We start from the raw sequence: 19,574 nt of genomic DNA, 5'->3' as shown, positions 1-19,574 counted from the left end.
CCCTACTGCCTTTTCGTTTTGGATGGGGTGCAAAGCTAGCCGTCTGAGCACTTGCGATCATTAAGAGATCTGATGGCATTTAACAGCCCCAGAATCCTTGCCAAACTCCAATTTGCTTTATCACCTCCTGCCTAACTAGAATCTTTTCATGTAAAATCAGTGTATGGTTTTTGACATGAAGCCAAGTAAAACCCTAACTGCAAAGTTTTGCAGACTCTGGACCGTTCTCAGAAGAATAACATGAACTGATACCAGGGAAATCCCAGCCTCCAACAGCGTATTAAAAAAAAATACAAACAAGGCAGACAGCTAAGGAAGAGAAGAGCTATTTCTGTCCAAAATCAGTGAAACAGACTGAGATAAAGAGATTCTGATATATTTATCAAGGCTACAAAATCCGTGGTAGGCATCAGAAATGGACCCAGATGTTCAGAATCAGTCGCCTTAGCCACAAAACTAGCCACCTGCAATTAACGTTATAAACGTGAAAAAGAATTCAGTACCCGTAAGGTCAGTCCAGGTTATCCTGATCTTGGGGACACCCTAACCAGGACAACAGACTTGCACGAGCTGCCTCCACGGCAGGAGTCCTCCAGATGGAATTTCCTCATGGTGACCTAGTTCAGCAGCCTGCTCTGATACAAGCCCTCAAATGCCTCCGAGGAGCTGGGCTTCACCCTGGAATGTATCCGTGCAGCACGGATACTCACGTTCGCTCCGAGCTGGGCATGATCCACAGGCAAGCACAGCATAGCTGAGTCAGCATAGTGTGGCAACCAGCCTAATTACCCGTGTTAAGAAGATAATTATCCCAGGCAAAGTACCATAATGATGCTGCTTCTGGGACTCAAGCTAATATCTCTGTGTAGACATAGCCGTTTGCTGAGATCAGTAATACCGTTTTGTGTCGGGCCATGTAAGCGCTCTCTGTGCCCTGCTGAAAGGGGAGGAGAAGGCGGGGGACCGCACTTCCATTCCTCCCTCCTCTCACCAGGGCATTTGAAAGATTAATGTGCTAAGAAGGGAGACAGGCTCTAAAGTTCAAGCAAGTTCTTCAGCCATGTAGAGCTCCTGGATTTCCAAAATGCCGCTTGCCTCTCCGTGACTGGCAAGTCCGGGTTTCCATTCGTGGCTGGTTCCCAAGTGAAACTAAAGTAGAACAGCAGCTTGAAAAAAGAAAACAGCGACAGCATGCCTCCCTATCTCTGCATTACTTAATGTTCCAGAACCTGCAGAGAGACCTGTGGTTGTGTGTCTGCATCCATTAACTTCTGCTTTATGGTTTCTTTTTTCTCATTACGACTTTCATTCTTCTGAAATCTCAATCAAAGGCTTTTAAAGTTTTTCTTTAAAGGAGATCAGTAACTTACGGCAACAATCACACACAAGAATTCATCGAGAGGAATAACGTGTTTTGGAAGGAGAATATGTGGGAGTGGAGAGGAGAATGAAAATGATGATGCTTTGTGGGCAGCTTTTATCCAAGAAAGGAAAGCGGGTCGTGGTGGCAATGTACGTAGTGAAACCCAGCAGCGGTGAGAGTTCAAGATTCATGTTAATGAGGCATCCCTGATAAGTCCAGGAGGAAACGTGGTAGCAGAACTTCACTGTTAAACTGTCAAAAACACAGCTGGAAAGCAAGCACACAAGTCAATGATCCTAGATATGACAACAACAACGGTCTTGCACGGAGTGCTTTACATCAACAGAACATGACGCTCTTACAAATGGAGGCAAGTACCTCTCCTGTCAATTTAAAATGGGGAAACTGAGGCAGAGGAGTGAAGGCAGAAGGTCACTTAGCAGGTTAGTGACAGAGACAGAACCAGCACATAGATCTCTGGGTTCCTTCTGCTCTGGTGATTACACGGAGTTGTTTGCCAAATACGAAACAAACTGGCTGCAGCCTAGGCATGGGCTTTTGTTGCATCTTTCAAGTGATGGATAAACCACAACTGTAGTAATTTCTCCAAATGCTTACTCACTTGGAAGAGTTTGCACCTGATTTCTAGCATGAGATGGGATTTCTTCCTAGACAACTTCCAGTTATCAGAAATTGTTATTTTATTATCTCTTAGAATAAGAAGCCCTTTATAATCTGTCCTGGTTTCAGCTGGGACAGAGTTAATTTTCTTTTTAGTAGCTGCTACAGTGCTGTGTTTTGGATTTAGTGTGAGAATGATGTTGATAACACTCTGATGTTTTAGTTGTTGCTAAGTAGCACTTATCTTCAGCCAAGGACTTTCCAGTTTCCCGTGCTCTGCCAGTAAGCAGGTGTGCAAGAAGCTGGGAGGGAGCAGAGCCGGGGCAGCTGACTTGAACTAGCCAAAGGGGTATTCCATACCATGGAACGTCATGCCCAGTATATAAACAGGGGGGAGTTGGCCGGGCGGCGCGGATCGCGGCTCGGGAACTAACTGGGCATCGGTCAACGAGTGGTGAGCAATTGCATTGTGCACCACTTGCTTTGTATAGTTTAATTCTTTTAGTATTGCTATTGTCATATTATTATTATTATCATTATCATTGTTTTTCATTCCTTTCTGTCCTATTAAACTGTCTTTATCTCAACTCACGAGTTTTTTTTCCTGATTCTCTCCCCCATCCCAGGGGTGGGGGGGCAGTGAGCGAGCGGCTGCGTGGTGCTTAGCTGCCGGCTGGGGTTAAACCACGACATAATCACATAACTTCTCCCTGTGGGGATAGACTGTGATCAAGTTTCCTTTAGCAGTATTTTGATTAACTTAATAAATTGAACTCCTTCATACTTTTGTTGCAAGGGGTATTTCCACCCCTCTTCTCTCAACCTGATCTTCAGAAATAGTGATATCCCTGAAGAATAAAAGCCTGTTTTGCTTTCAATCATGGAAGTCTGATGACAAAGGAAAACCTGTTACTATTAGTGTTGCGCATGTTATCTGAAGCAAGAGAGAAACACAAAACCTGCAGCCGCCAGTAGAAAAAGATAATTTTCAAAACCGAGCTGCTCCATAAAAAAACCCAACCAAACAAAAATGTTGTTAGCGGGGGAATTTTGTTCTACAAAATACTGACTTCTCTATATATGATCAAGATGCCATAAATTCAGGTCCCCAAGTGATCATGCAATCCTCAAATGCCTTTGAAGTGGCGGTACCAGGAGCCTCTCACCGGTAACGACAGAAAGGCACGAGTTTGCAGTGCCTACCGAAACACCACAAGTACAAAGGCCGGTGGCGCAAAGCAGAGCGCCAAGTGCTGACGCAAAATGTTTTTCCTCGCAGACCTCAGAAGCAAAGCCTGCTCGGGGTACGTGGTGCCTTTGTGCCTTTTGTTTCTGTCAACAAACGTGCATCTCCTTGACTTTCAGTGTCATCCTGGCTCCTAAATCATTTTAACAACGGGCTGCAGCCTAGAGACCTCCAAGGTTGGTTTGGGGTTTTTTTTTGATCCATACACTACAGCTAATCCCCGAGCTGCTAATTCACAGCTTATCCAATGACAGTGGACTGATTCTGCACAGTCTCAGCAGTAATCTCTCTTCCTATCGCAGCGACTGGAAAGAGGATAGGAATTATTAGAAATCGTAACATTCAAATTCAAGTTTGCTACATGCTAATGATATGCACGTAACTGGAAGAGAGACTTCTAATTCTACCTAGACTAGTCCTCAGTTTTGCCTCAATGTTCTCTCCCCCTCTTTGGATGAATGATTTTCTCATGATGTGTCCTACTTGACATTTTAGATGTTGGTTCTTTTTTTTCTTTTTGGGTTTAGTATTTTATTTCCTTTAGCTGACTCGGTGAACCACACAGATTGCACTGGGTTGTATTCTCATGTGATTCACAAGTCACTTAAGCAATACAAGCTTAGCAGTATAGCCAAGAAATCTGGGAAATTTTGAATCCAAAAAGAAGAGGCATGTAAACGTAAAAGGAAAAAAAGCACGGTAGGAATTTTACGTCACTAGAAAGAAATCAAACCAGACGAGGAACTACTAACATCATGATTGCATTAATAGAGTCTCCGATGAGGCCTGCTGGGCTAAGAGCTCTAGAAACAAGAGAGACTCCTTGTTTCAAAACAACTTTCAGTCTAAGGGTACATGAGTTTCAGCAATACCCAAGCTAGTAACTGGTGCAAGAATCCATCTTCTCTTCCCTCAAGGTTAATGCTAACTGTGGGAAGATCTCAGATATTCTTTCACCAGGCAATTTAAAATATTTATCGAGTTGCAACCTGCTAATGTCAGTGGTTCAGCTAAACCATATGGCTTACACCTCTTCTATAACATCTTTCTCCTATAATACAGGACGGGTATTTTCAGTTCAGCCTCCAGACTGAGCATTCTCCTTCTGAACAGGAGAGTCTTTTTGTCCAAGGGCACCAGTTCAAATGTTGCTGCTGGCCCATGGTATTCTCTTCTAGACAGACCTGCTGGCTTGCACCTTACTGCAAAGGCATGTACCTTGATTTTCCTGTTCTAATTCTTTGCCTTGTAAAGTAATAATCGCCTAATACAAATTAAAAACCAACCAACCAAACAAAAAAACCCAGATAAAAAATAAGCAATTGTGCATTCATCTTAGTTTGTGTCCTAAGTATGGAAACGTTGCTATAAGTGCTGGATATACTTTAAATACTTTGGTGATGGCAGAGGAGCTAGTCCCTTCCGCTCTGTCAGAGTTGCAGCACATTTTCCAGGAACTTTGTTAGTAAAAGAGCACCAATCCTGCGATTGACAGAAGTCTGAATGCTAGAAAGGCAACATTTAAAGACAGCTAGAGTTCACTGAGTGCGAGGAATGAGTTTTCCTGACTGTTTCTCGGTAACTTCCCTATGATCAATGCAGAATATTGCTACTGCTCTGTCAGCAGAGTAGCCACCACACAGCAAATAAATCAGAATGGGCCTCTTTCTCGACAGGCATGTCCTGTGTGTTTTCCAATTCATAGTGAGGGTGCTCAGACTGTCGCTATTTATCCCCTAGGGCCTCATTACACCGAATATTCAAGCCTTAAGCAACCTATCTTTTGGCATCCTCTACAGATATGAAATCAAAATCATTTACCATCCCTATAAATTGCCATTAAATCCCACTTTTCTGAAAATAGGCTCAATAATTAATATCTTTGATTGCACAGGGAAAACTGTTGAATCCGTTAGAATACATTTTAAATGCCAGCTTTCACTTTCAATGCAAGGCGAGCAAACTGAAATTCCCAGTACACCACCCACACAATCCCAGGTACTACTAAAAAATTAATGACTTTTCCAGGACACTTGACGCTAAAAAGAACAGAGACAGGTTTTCAACACCCATGTTATTGCCTTTTTCAGATGGAACAGGCTTGCTATAAATGAGTAGGAGTAGAAAACCACAACTCTGGGGTTAGTATTAGCTGTAAACATTCATATTGTGGTCCTATCCAGACATTCCCTTTAGGATTGAGCACTGGTAGACACTGAGAAGCAGAGAGAGTTTCTTTTCCTTCGGGCATGCAGTCAACAAGATGGGTATAATTAGTCCAGTATGCAAAGTCTGTAAAAAGGAGTCAATAAAGAGTTTGTAATGCAATAAACAGATGTATACAGGAAATAAGTTGTCAATATTGAGCACTACCTTACTCCTCCCCCGTGCAAATTACCTAACCCAAGATCCACGAAGATTTTAAGAATCCCAAGTCTCATTGACCTCAATAGAAGTTAGATATTCCAGCCTCCTATATCTGCCTCCTCGGTGGAAACAGCCTTCTGTCTGTAAAAATGCTTAGCACCATACCAGAATGATCACATGGTTTCAAATATATAGGATGACGAAAACTCCAGAAGGTACCCTTCAGTCATGCTTCGTAAGCTCTGTACGCGTAAAATGTCTCAAAGGTCTCACTGCACCCGGAAAGCAATAGATTAGGCATATTCTGAGTTTCTATGGACGATCTCGATGTCACATACACCCTTCCAAATCCTCCATTTTAGCAGCTATAATACTCATGTAAAGCCTTGGAGAACTTGCATTTTTTGTATCCCCTACGGGATGTACACCACAGCTTAAGTTCTGCAAATGCTGAAGTACTGAGCACAAAAAATTCCTCCCCGTGGGGGTCACTAGGAAAAATGCAAAGTTCTCTAAAGGCATACAACATACTGCAAAACTCGAAGTTATGAAATCAGTCAAACGCACTCTCCCTGCTTGAGGGGAAGAAAAAAGAGGAAATGGAAGAAAACACTTCACAATTAAAATGCTTAAAACGTTTAAGTTTATTAGAACAATGACAGAGGCGGAATGGTTGCTCCAAGAGCGGGCCGGAAAAAAAAAAAAAAAGAGGCTCTCTCAACAAAGAAAGATACAAAACCAGTTAATGGCTGGAAATTAATTCAAAGCAAAAGTGACAGATTTATCTACACACTTACCGCCAGCCATCTCTCAAAATAGTATCTACAGTCTTCAAGAGTTGGATAACTAGAAACAGTATCAAGATGTTCAGATTTTCTATAGGTGAAAAGACCTAAACCAACTGCAGTCTACGAGTGATCCTAGACAAGAGAGGTAAGCGGTAGGTGAGAGGACCATTTCTCTGGATCTTCCAGGGGTTATATAAAGCACAAAGGAATTCAGTCATACAGCCATTGACCTTGCAGCAGAGTCACGGACCAAAGTCACGTCTCCTGAATTTCTGTTGTGCATCTTACATGACATTTTTTGTCTTGCAAACCTCTATAGTGAGAGTAAGCAGTGGCTTCAACCGTACTCACAAAGGCTACGCAGATCTCTTCAGCAACAGCATCGTCATCGACTAATTTTGAAACGCATGAAGTAAACCAGAAGAGTCAGAGTTATGAAAACTGCCTGAATAAAACCACGACAACCTCACAACAGATGGGTAGGAATTTCAGCAACCTCTGTTCAACATCTTCTAATTACTCCTCTGATTTCCTCTTCTCTGGCCCTTCAAGTGACCACACAGGAACAGCGGCGCTTGTGATACACGGTCAAGACAGAAGAGAATTGCTGACAATAATTGGATTTAGCAGGTTTTTAGAACAGAAGGCTGGTACATACAACAGCCATAACTGCACTGGCAAGATAGAGCTCACAGCCATTAAATTTTAATGCTTTACAGGATAAATACAATATTTGGCAAGTGCTTATACTGACAGTATTATTTTGCTTCTTAGTTCATAATGAAACGTAAGCCACCTAACATGGTTGTGCCTAAAACGGGAGACGGAGAGGGTTGTTTCTAATTCCACATTTTTGACACCAAAATTCAGAATCAGGAATGATTTTTGACATCAATGCAGTCACCGCCAGCTGTGCCTATGGAAAGCTCCGAGCTTGATCATGTAACCATTTTCCTATGGACAGCTGAGAAGCACAATCTCTTTATTCAAGAAGACTCTAATTAGTGACTTGATCATCATTTATAAGGACTTCTTTAAAGGAAGACATTTGCTCAGCTTCCATGAGACTTGGGAGCAGTGTATTAATCTTTCAGCATCAGCTGGAAAAAGTTAGTGGCCAACTGATTAGATTCAGAGTGAGCTCACAAGAATCACGGAAAGCACTGAAAACGTGATTCATATGGAAAAGGTGAACACAGCTGTGTTCAAAGGGATGCAGCAAAACAGCCTTCAAACATACATACAAAAATTATAACTATAAATATTTTATGTACTTATAGAAATATTAAAAAACACTGCCGCAAAAAAAAGATGCTTTCCAGACCCATAGACAGAGCTTATTTTATACCAAAATACCCGCAAGTTCGAGAACAAGAAAAGTCCTTACAACTGAGGAGGCACTGAAATAGCTGCTTCCGCTGAGGTTGAAGAATCTCTGATGAGAGATGTACCACAATAGCTGAGACCCTACATTAAGTAAAACAAAAGCCAATACCTGGAAGACTGTGCTACATAAATTTAGCCAAAAGATACATGGTTTCTGAAAGCAATCAGCTACTCCCATAGCGTAGTTCGGAAAATGGCAAATTCTCTGTCACTTGGAGGCTTAAATCAAGGCTTTATTTCTTTGTAAAACATAGTCAAGAGCTCTCCGAGACATTAAGTATGTGTAAGGCAGATGTTCAGGAGGGAAGGTTTTCTAGCCCCTGTTTCACGGCATGCAGAAGCTGATTATCGAAATGATTCCTTCTGGTCTGAATAAAGGAGTACCTCTGAATAAGAAGCTGCAGAAGAAAAAAATTCAGATGAGAGGCTTCTTTCATGAATTTGAGAAAGATGGCATCAAAATTCATGTCTTGAGGTAAATTACAACATTACTCAAAGTCCATGAACAAACCATTAACTAGAAAAAATAAGATCACAATGCCAATCCTTCAGGCAGCAGTATGCAGCTAAGTCTCACTGAATTCCTTTTAATTTGAAAAACATGTAGGCTAAGGGCTTTTTTTTTTTTTTTTTTTTTTTTTTTTTTTTAAGATCTCAGCAGCACATACTAAAATAACTGGCTTTAGGATGTTACAAAGAAGAAACCTTAGGCTCCACAAGCGAGACAGGGGGAACAAGTCCTGTAAAGCTCTCACCAATTACTACACCATGGAGGAACTATATTAATAGGGATCTTTTATAAATAATAAGCATACTGTGTACTTAATATTTTACTTGGTTTCTAGGTGCCACTTATTTCCCAACAATGTCCTGGCTGTCAACACGCATACACAGAAGTACTCATTAGCAGTATTGAAGGATGGTTTATAGAAGGTCAAATAATGGGCCACGACAATGCAATTATGTTCCCTGCTATAAAGGTCACTTTTACTCATCATACTAATTATGTTGACAGGACTACATTTACTTCCACTGATTTCGATGCAGAAACTTCTTCAGTACCTTGGCCTTTCTGATTTCAACACTGCATTTGCCCTTATTGCTCCTTCTAATGCATGCTTCTTTATGCAAGACAAACAACAAAAACAGTCTCCTAGGAAAAAAAAAACCAACCAGGAAGCATTGTAATTAAAAGTTAAGTAAAAAGTTAGCTTGCAGTTTTAAGGACAGATTTTCACATGTTTAGCCTTCACCACTGCGTGAGGAATCATTACGGGGCAAAAGGCAAGATTTTCAAAACAGCACAGAATCACACATGCCTTCGAAAATCTGGGCGCTTTAATTTTCTGGATCTAGAGGAAAGAAAGATTGCAAGAAAGATTTCCAGAAGCACCGTAGGACATACTCTCAGACTCTTAGTGACTCTGCATATTTAAGTCCCATGTTCTTAAAAAAAAAAAAAAAAAAAAATCTAATTGCACATGGTCACGCAGGCAGCCAGCAGCAAAGGCTGAACACCGAACAAGGTACCCTGATCCAGTGATATGACTCAGCAGTACGTTTACAAACGCATTCTGCCTTCCCCTCTTTTTCTTACCTTAACTCCCAGATTGCCCAGCCTTTCCTGCCAACAGGATACTCAATCAGTATCTTTAATAGTTAATTTGTTTAGACCGATCTATTCATAGAAAAAGGCTCATGCAATCCTGCTCTCTGTCAGGCTTGTCCAATAAAATTGACCCATCCCTCAGAAGTCAACCATTTTCCCAGGCACAGAAAGCCTGAGCTGGTTCCTAACAAGCTTCCTGCATCCCTTTAGGCTCTGAGAGGCGATGGCTGGGCAGCCAAACTCCACAAAAGTGCTCCCAAATCAGCCTTAGAGCTTGCAGCCTTTTGCCTGGCTCAAAGAAGTGGGATTTGGGCGTTCACAAGTCTCTTCGCCCGCCGCATCCCTCACCCCGCCTCCGAAACAGAGATTACGTACAACAAAGAAAGTAGGAGAAAATAATTTATCCCAGAAACTTAGAGTGCTCAATGTCTATCAGGAATAGGATATATGTTTTATAATTAATTTCCTGATGTGGTGGGTTGGAAACAAATTCATAATAGCAGTCAGCCTTTAAGACTGAAGGAGAAACTAGGCTAGGAGGAAGACTTTTGTGAGTAGCTATGAATAAAAGAGATAAATAATTGGTGAAAGTAGATAACTCATGTTACATGCTTTAATTATGGAAAAAAGTATAGGTATTAAATTATGTGCAAGTAATTATGTGCAAAGCTACAATGAAGTTTTTGAAATGAGCTGGTAATGTCTACAACTCACAGCATTTGAAACACATCTAAGACAGGCTTTGGCTTGGAGAATAAAAGTAAATACAAACAAACAATTTCACAAACTAGATGGGTCAGATTATCACATGGCGTAGGCAGTAGTATTCAATTTAAGATAGTAGACTATATCAATGGCTTTATCATTCAGCAGAGTTTTGCTAATTAATCCCAGCTAAACATATGCCCGGTGCGACCTAGACCTTGCATATCAGCAGCAGGATTAGGCAAGTAACACGTGCACTGATGTCGTGGCCCTAAAGGAAATGCACAGAGTTGGAGGAAAGAATAATACATGAGAGTTCAAGCAAAGAGAGAAAGAACTTATATCATGGAGGGGATCAATTTATCACCAGCTACCAATCAAGCAAAAGAGGGTTGCCTGTGACAACTTTCTCGGTGCAGAAAACACACTCGGCATTTGTTCTTCATTTCTAGAACCGCTTGGTCTCTCTCCGTAACCTCTCATACAATCAGCAATCGCTTGTGACCGTCAAGGAATAAGTTTTATTCCTTCAAAATAGCCACGGTGCTGTTACACAGAGACACGTGACAGCATCTTTGCTGTGGACACTGTATGGATAGACTGCATGGAGTCCACAAAAGCAACATACACGTAAGTTGTCAGAAGATTCTTAGTTCTCTGTGGTTCTCTCGCTGCCCTTTCTTAGCAGCGGGATAAGCATAAAAAACCTAAAAGATGAGAAATCCTTCATTCTTCACTACAGTCAGGACTATGTTCATGACTCTGCAGTGGTACATGGCCCAATTTCAAGGCCTGAGCAGCGTACAGGGTCATACTGTAAGAGAGAATGAGGCAAACGCAGACATCTCTTCCCAGCTCTATAGTCTGTTTAACTCTCCTTGGCTGAGTGAATCTGCTCTGCTTGTGGGTGCTTTAATGAAGGAGATGGTAAGCACGAAGAAAGAGGGAGAAAAGCACCCCCTCCCAATATGCTTTTCCAATATTGTGCTCAAATATGTTTATGGCATCTCTGAGACACAGCAGGCTTACTTTCATGACCCCTGAGCACTTGAAATTCCCACTAAGTTTAGGCTGTGCTTTGAATCCCTCTGAAAACAGAGGCTCAGTATTTGTTACCACTCCACCTTTTCACTTTAGGGTCACTCTTGAAACCGATTTTCATTCTGCTTTCACACGCTAACATCACCGACCAGCTCCTGCCCAGGCAACTCGCTGCACTGCTGGATGTGGATGACCTGCTACCGGACAACCTGCGAGAATGACTAAGTCCCTGATTCTGTAGGCAGAACACCGGGTTTGTTCCATGATTTGATATGCTGGGTCACTGCAGACAAGTCACTTTACGTAATCTGGCAATTATGATATTCATATTACTTTGTGAAGTGCTTCAAGGCCACATATGAAATGAAAAGTATTATTAATGAGACAGTAACCGCCTCTTTTAGGCAACAAACCTTCTCCCTCTGAATTGGAAGTTGACTTGCCCTTATTAAAACCCAAGCAACTCACTTGAAAAGGACAGGCAGGTCTCACACGCAGTGAAGAGGGCTGCAATAGGACGAACAAAATGTAAACAGCCCCCACGGACACAGAGATAGTACCAGCACAAAAGCACTCATCCTCCTCTCGGAGCATCCTCCATACTGCCAGGAAATACAGGATCAATCAAACAGACGAGCCCTCAGGTCAATGGTTACAGACTCATAGAAAGGTCAATGATTTGTTTACAGCCTTCCTGGCACCACACCATAAGACGAAGGGAAAAATAGTTATATGTGTGGCTCATATAAATCATCTTAACTAAATTACTGGCCTGCTTTATTCCATACATCATGAAGCATACTTTACTGAAAGGAGAACCCACTCTCATTTACCAAGAAAAAAAATGAAGGAAACTAACTCCTTCTCATATCAGAGTAATATGGTCATGATCCCATAAATATGTCATATTTCAGATTGTTTTTAAAGTAATCTTTATAGGAAGTTCACATCCTGATTTATGGCCAAGGAAAAAATGCTGTGCAGATATGGCTGTAAGTGCCAAAGGGAAAAGGCGGCAACGTTTCTTCTCCCGATGCTTCAACCCTGGCTTCATATAGCGACAAGGAAACTGGGTCAGAACAAGCAGGTTATTCAGGAGAAATGAGACAATTAGAAATAGCATGTCTTGTATATTTTGAGTAATGCATAATTAAAAAAGTTAATTCCCTGCTAGGCATGAAAATGGCCAAATTAAAAAACAAATAAAAATGAGACTCAACCAAACCAAAGTCGAGCAATCTGAAAATGTGGCCATAGATATCACAGTGGGAATTTTGGGGGACTGATTTTAGAAAATCCATTACTAGTATAAGTTTGCAATCAAAACCTTTTAAAGCCTTAGTGCCGAAGACACACTCTTGGTCAGTCTCTGATGAGCACAGCCCTTCTGGAACGCCACACGCCATCCATCTTCCCTTGGGGGATGGAGGTGGGCGAGGGTGTGGTTTCCAAAAAGCTAAAAACCTTTCAATGAAGCAAATTAGGCACTGTGAAATCTATCTAGCCGGAACAGAGAACTTCCGAACAAAAACAGCATGTCAGGGGAAAACATCCAGTTTTGATTTTTAAATGAGTTCTGAAAAGCAAATAAACTTAAAAGGAAAAAACTGGTAATAAATACTGCTTTCACACAGAACCCACACAAATACTCAGACACCCGTTTCATTCCAGCATTGTTTTCCCTGTCTTTCCTTAACTCTTATTACCTTGCTGAACACATTTAATCATTCCACAGAAACCCCTCCCCACACACAGGTATTTTTAGGTGAGAGGGAAGAAAATATATCTGATTTCTCATTACCTATTTCTATTTCTGAGGCTCCACCAATTTGCATTTAATGCTAACTATAGAAGAGACCCAAAGAATATGGAAGGCTGTTTAGTCATCAGTTTAACTCTGGATTCCTTCTTTTCTTTTCTTTCTTTTCTTTTTTTTTTTTAATATCAAATTGGTGTTTTAATCAGTAGCAAATGTAGGACACTTACTGAAATTAACAGACCTTACTCTTAATTTCACTGAAGCAGTGTGGCTCTCAAGTATTAATTAAATCTTAAATTGCTTTCTGGGGCAGAATGACTGGTCTAGTTTTTATGGTCACAGGAGCATTACCGAAAACGGACTCCGTGACACGCCCAAAGACAATCAATGCAAGATCCAGCAGAAACGATAAAGAACTGAAGAGTCAAGCCTCAATTTTCCCCTCCAAACACTCTACTGCACTCCAAACTTTAAAATGAAATGACTGAAGCAGCCAGAGAGAGAAAAGTGAGGACAAGGCAAAAGCTGAAAGCCCACATCGAGAGGGCAAATTCTTGTTTGTCCTATTATTTGAACCCAAGGAAAATTAGATGGGGACATAGTATGAAAAGGATGAGAATGATAACAGATAATGAGGTGTTTTTTTCATTTACACCAAGATCGCCCTGTAACACTCACCCGTAAAATGACAGAAAAATAGGCCCTAATAATTTCTTTTTTGCAGAGACTGTTACCTCTACAGCTAATGTAAGGACTCGCCTCTTGGTACCATTCCCACTTTCAAGGTGAAGTGAGGAGCAAGCCAAGGACATGTCGAGAAACTGATTACGAAGGACGGTTATGTGCATCCGTTGGCTTCTGAGGCCAACACCACCTTGAGTTCATAAAAAAATTCCATGGCCCTGAACTATGGGAAGCACGAAGATGTCTCAAACCGGCGTTGGCTTCCTACTCCCTTTTTCCAAACAAGTGTTAGAACAGTTACTGAAGATTGGCCCCAATATGCCGCCAGCTAAGACACCAGCCTCCCAACAAACAGCCAGGAAATACATTGTGGAGCAGATGTCTGGCATTTATTTTTCAGCTTTGCCTGAATAAACATAATTTCCTAAACACTGAAGGACAGGCCTGGTTTCTATATCAGAATCATATTTTCCCCATAGACAACAGACTTGTATTTACATGCTAATTAGGAAACAAAAAACAAAACAAAGCCATTTTTGTTTTCAATCACACATGCCACCAGCAAGACTCACGGTGATGTTCCTTTATCACCCCGTGTCCTCCTACACAGATAGGAGGCAGCTTGACACATCAAAGAGTTCAGAATTATCCAACCTTGAGACTCTTTCATAATGCACTAGCAGAAAAAAGGACAGGTGGAAAAACCAAGAATCACCTCAGCCTCACTCATCTTCAGGCTTACAGCAACCTCATCATCATGATATTTCTTAATCTGAGCTTATTTTCCAGGTCATCAATTCAATTTCTCAACTTCTTACAGTTTTTGGTACTCTTTGTTAAATAATGTCAGGTCAATCAATCATTATCTCTAGGGCTTCAATTTTCCTTTCAAGACTCTGCCATTTTAAAACCCGAGTTTTCAGTCCCCCCTTGCCTTAAATTCACCTACTTCAACTACTCGATAGCTTCAGTTGTCACCTTCCTGATTTTATTTTATCTCTGCATGCTTGGCTGGCAGAGATAACACACACACACACAAGACTGGATTCAATAAATCTCACCTGTGCTTCTGGGCATTCTGTTTCAGTGTAATGACTTATTACAGGTCCAGGAAAAAAAAGATACTAAAAGTAATAATTGCTTTCAAAACAAATAGAAATACTTGATTCAAAAACTTGACGTTTCTTTTGAACAAGAAAACATGCCTAAGCTGCTTCAGCAATCTGAAGAAATGTAACGTCCAAAGTTGTGGAGAAAAGAAACCAAAGGAACCCAACAATTCTTTTCCTTCCCTCCTTCCACCCTTCCCTCCCCAAATAACATTGACTCCACTTAAGTGGTTTCAACGGATCCCGAAAGCAAGTATTAACTCGAAGGCAATGTGCCTGAATTCGACTGAAATGCATGAACGCAGCCACTCTACTTTCAAGCAAACATTTTTCGTTCACTACATCATGAGGGTGTTTTATACAGACTTAAAGAGGTATTGCAGCTTGCTGAAATACACAGTCTTCGCATTAATATTTTCAAAGATCTCAGCTGATTTTGGGGCCCACAAGAACTCCAAGTATCAAGCAGTGTCAGAAAGACGGTGTGACTTGTGAGAGGCAGGATTTAGGTAGGTGAGTTGTTATATTTGACAGAGCATTTCATCATCTTTATTTATCAGGAGAGAATTCAAGAGTACATAGTAACCTTTGCAGGGCTGGTGAGAAGAAAACCTGCAATGATAAAATACATTTCTAAGGCTAAAATAAAACTAGGCTAAGTATTTAATTGGTTACACACTGTTCGAAATGTGATGGATTTATATGTTTTCTGCTGAGCTGCTACTTTCCTGTAGCCTGCAAGAGAGATGAATAGTACTAGGAAGAACCTGGAAATCTTCCAAAACCGTACAGGGCAAACACAAAGTTTACTGATTTGTTAGTGAGCTGCTGCTATTATGTTTCAAGTTGATTAGTAGCAAAAATTAACATTTCATTAAACCCTCTGACAGGAGACAGGACCCTTTCATTAAACACAAAGCACATAATTAGCAATAGTAAGTATACCTGGGGGTTCTTTGTGCACAGTTCATTATATGTGAGATGCAACAGGCAAACACTATTTGCACCCTTCATTGTGAGCTGGAAGACACCAGTGAATTAAAAATTACAACTTTTTTTATAATTGGTACTAATCTTTTTTTTTTTTAGTTTTAAACATTCACAACAACGAAAAAATAATCCCTGTTGCAAACAGCTAACAGTTTAGGTCTGAGCTACATATATTTTATGCCCTTAAACAACTCGTCTAGGTCAGAGGTTTTTTTTAACCGATGCAGTTATAACTAAGATTTAGTAGTAAGCATTTGAAGTAACAGAAAGGCTCTGTATTTCCATGTGTTTTAATGAACTCATGAAAAAAATCCTATACTTGGTGAGGTTGCATGTTGCTTAGGATTCCTGAGACTCTTCATTTATTTAAACCAGGAAAATCTAGCAGTGTTTCCTAAGGGGAAATCCAAGCTACCTTCACACATAACCAGTGATGTCCTTCCCTGCACTCAGAAGCCCCTAAGGGTTCCAAAAAAATCTCTTGGCAGAGGCCAAACCTCATCAGGGTGGTGGCTCAACAATTTAGTCCATAACTAGACACCCAGAGGTTCCATTTCTTGATGTAAATGGTCTCTGAATGATGCCTCAGGAATGGGGACGTCAAGGAGACATGTTTTGTATCTGCCCAGTTCAAAACAAGTGTGTGTTATCATAGAATCATAGCATGGTTTGGGTTGGAAGGGACCTTAAAGATCACCTAGCTCCAACCCCCCTGCCATGGGCAGGGACACCTTCCGCTAGACCAGGCTGCTCCAAGCCCCATCCAGCCTGGCCTTGAACACTGCCAGGGAGGGGGCATCCACCACCTCTCTGGGCAACCTGTGCCAGTGCCTCACCGCCCTCACAGTGAAGAACTTCTTCCTTACCTCTAATCTAAACCTACCCTCTTGCAGTTTGAAGCCATTACCCCTTGCTCTATCGCTACATGCCCTTGTAAAAAGTCCATCCATCAAATCCATGCCTCTCCAATTTAGAGACAAGGATGTCGTGCAGGACAGCGTCAAATGCTTTGCACAAGTCCAGGGAGATGATGTCCGTTGCTCTTCCCTTATCCACCAACGCTGTAACCCCGTCGTAGGCAGCCACCAAATTTGTCAGGCACGATTTGCCCTTAGTGAAGCCATGTTGGCTGTCACCAATCACCTCCTTATTTTCCATGTGCCCTAGCATAGTTTCCAGGAGGATCTGCTCCATGATCTTGCCGGGCACAGAGGTGAGACTGACTGGCCCGTAGTTCCCTGGGTCTTCCTTTTTTCCCTTTTTAAAAATGGGGGTTATGTTTCCCCTTTTCCAGTCAGTGGGAACTTCACCGGACTGCCACGAGTTCTCAGATACGGTGGAGAAGGTATTAGCAGGTGTCTCCCTTTTACCCAGTTCTTCCCCGCAAGGGCTTATCAATTTTGTACCAGATTCAGTCACAGTCCATTTCTGTCACAGACTTATCAACATGGTAATTCAAATTTTGCAGGTGCGATTACACCTACATGAATACTGATGAGCTGAAAGTCTGACAAGACTTTGAAAAATGCGGACTGATTGCAAACTGCTGTAACTACTCCGTGTATCTTGGCAATGTTAACATGCGACAGGCACAACATCAGGGAGGACAGAAAAAGAAAGGTACATCAAGTATGAACTTTCATTTAGGACACGGACCTAATTTTTGCTAGATGGAAAACAACCACACAATTGCAATTTCTATTCATTTGGGAGGACGGAATGCTCAATGTTGCTGGCAATCCTGTCATAAGATTTTATTGAAAGCACTGTCGATTTTGGAGATGAGGTAAATAAAAACAGGACCTTGGTCCCAAGTTTTAATGAGTCCCAGAGAACATACACTATTCAGTGTTTGCAATTCATCAATCATCTGTGTGATCCATGGTAAATAAGAAAGGACACAAGACTAGAATTCAAATTTCTCAGAAATTTTGGAGCTCTGGAATTGAAAAGTTAATAATTTTCCATGCCAAACATTTTACTGGAAGAAAACTATTATAATAATAAAATCAGGAATAGCATGAGAGTAGGACTTTTTCGGTTCCTCTTACAACAGATATTTTTCAGGGAAGGGGTCAACAGCAGAAATTTCCAAATGAAAAAAATCACTGAAACATTTCAAGCCGATTATATCAAAACATTTGCCAGATACCAAATACAAACATCTAGCTGAGGTCAACAAGACGGACAGGACTAGCAATTCTGATACCTAACGAGATATTTTACATTAGCCCAATTTTTGCATCAACATGCTCTTGAAGACACCCCACTCATTTAGAGGCATCTCAGATGGGCACTCAGCAGAACTAGTTACTGCTGAAATCGATGCCTCAAACACTGGAGCATGGTGCAAAGCCACTTTTTTTTTTTTTAAATGTGGACACTACTTTCCTCTGACATAACTTAAATACCACATAATCGGTCAAGGTAGCACTTAAGGATTTAAACTAGGATTTAACCTGGCCCAGCTGCACAGAGATAAATTTCACATTCTATGCAATGATATGAACATTTTAAACAAAAAGCAAAGGATAACACACTGGAAAATATCAGCATAAACCATACCATCCTGTAAGCAGGACAGAAGCAGTTTAGAGGAACTGGGTCAAGTGGCCTGAATTGTCACTTCTGCAACTAAAGCTACTTAAAAGATTGCAAGCAAAGCCTTTTCCTTCCTGTCACTCTCCTTTTCTTATTTTTCAATTAATATCACTGCTTTATCCTCCAAAATAATCAAGTCAAAGAGGTCAGTTGCTCCACTGCATTTACTGGAGCTGCACCGTTTAACATCAGCTAGGGTTTTGGCCCGTATTATATTTTAGCAGACGGAAAAAAATGATAATAATCCACTGTGGAAACTGAAGAAAAAGACCCTGTAAAATGCATTTTAACATATATTCGATGTAGCGCGGACATACTTTGTCCCTTCCAAGGGTCCTCTTTGACATTAGCAAAGTTACATACATTACCTAATCGAACATATTACCTAATCTCTTTTACCCTTGTCTTTAGGATGCAAGACGAACTTTTTAACATCAAAAATGCATGGCAATTGCCCAAGCGATAATGCCACTGTCCACATACCCCTCCCTTAATGCTTGCTATACAACCAGACTTGTGGAAAGAGAAAACCTATCAAGACAAGAGGTGCAGGGCAGATTTGCTCCCTGAGCTCCTGCTATCAGCCCTGCAAGGTGGCAGGCCAACTATACAGCAAGGTTAGAAACGGAGCAGACAGGAGTGCATGGGACTCAGAAGGGAAGAACTTTGATGAACCGGTGACCAATACAGATCTCCACAACCTGAAAAATTCTAACACTGATGCAGTGGGGAGGGAGAGTCCTGATTTGAACCCAGGACAGTCCAGCTCCCTCATTTCTATGTCCTGCATATTTGCAAGACCTTCCAGGAAAGGTTAGCCTCCTATGCTATTACCAGCCCTAACTCTCAAAAAAGCTTGAGTAAGGGATAAAGTTAAAACACAAGCCAATACCAAAAGGTATATATTTTTTTTCTTAAATTTGCCTTCTACCATTTAAGCTTTTCAGGCTTTTTTCCCCTCTCAGGTCTAGACACTGCAGGAAAGAGTACAGTATATGTAAAAACAGGGATCCTTGTGTAAGGCTGCTTATCTGAGCAGATGAGACTTCGAAAAAGACAACATAATGATAAGAGCTAGCAACACCTCATTTAGCATAGGGCTTTGACTTCAGCGAAGGCTTGAAATGCTACTATAATAGAATAAAGTGACAATACTGAAGTTGCTGGAATGCACTGGCCCAGATTCTGGGTTGCATGAAACATGTGAAAATCAGCAGAAACGATTACAAAAGAAGTCTCCGAGTACTCCAAACCAGCTTCTACAATCTCCAACACCGAAGAAGGAAAAGATGAGCTCAAAAATTC

This window comes from Gymnogyps californianus, chromosome 23 (assembly GCF_018139145.2).
Source record: "Gymnogyps californianus isolate 813 chromosome 23, ASM1813914v2, whole genome shotgun sequence".
NCBI lineage: Eukaryota > Metazoa > Chordata > Aves > Accipitriformes > Cathartidae > Gymnogyps > Gymnogyps californianus.
The sequence above is the reverse complement of the archived record's forward strand: the minus strand, read 5'-3'. Positions refer to the sequence as shown.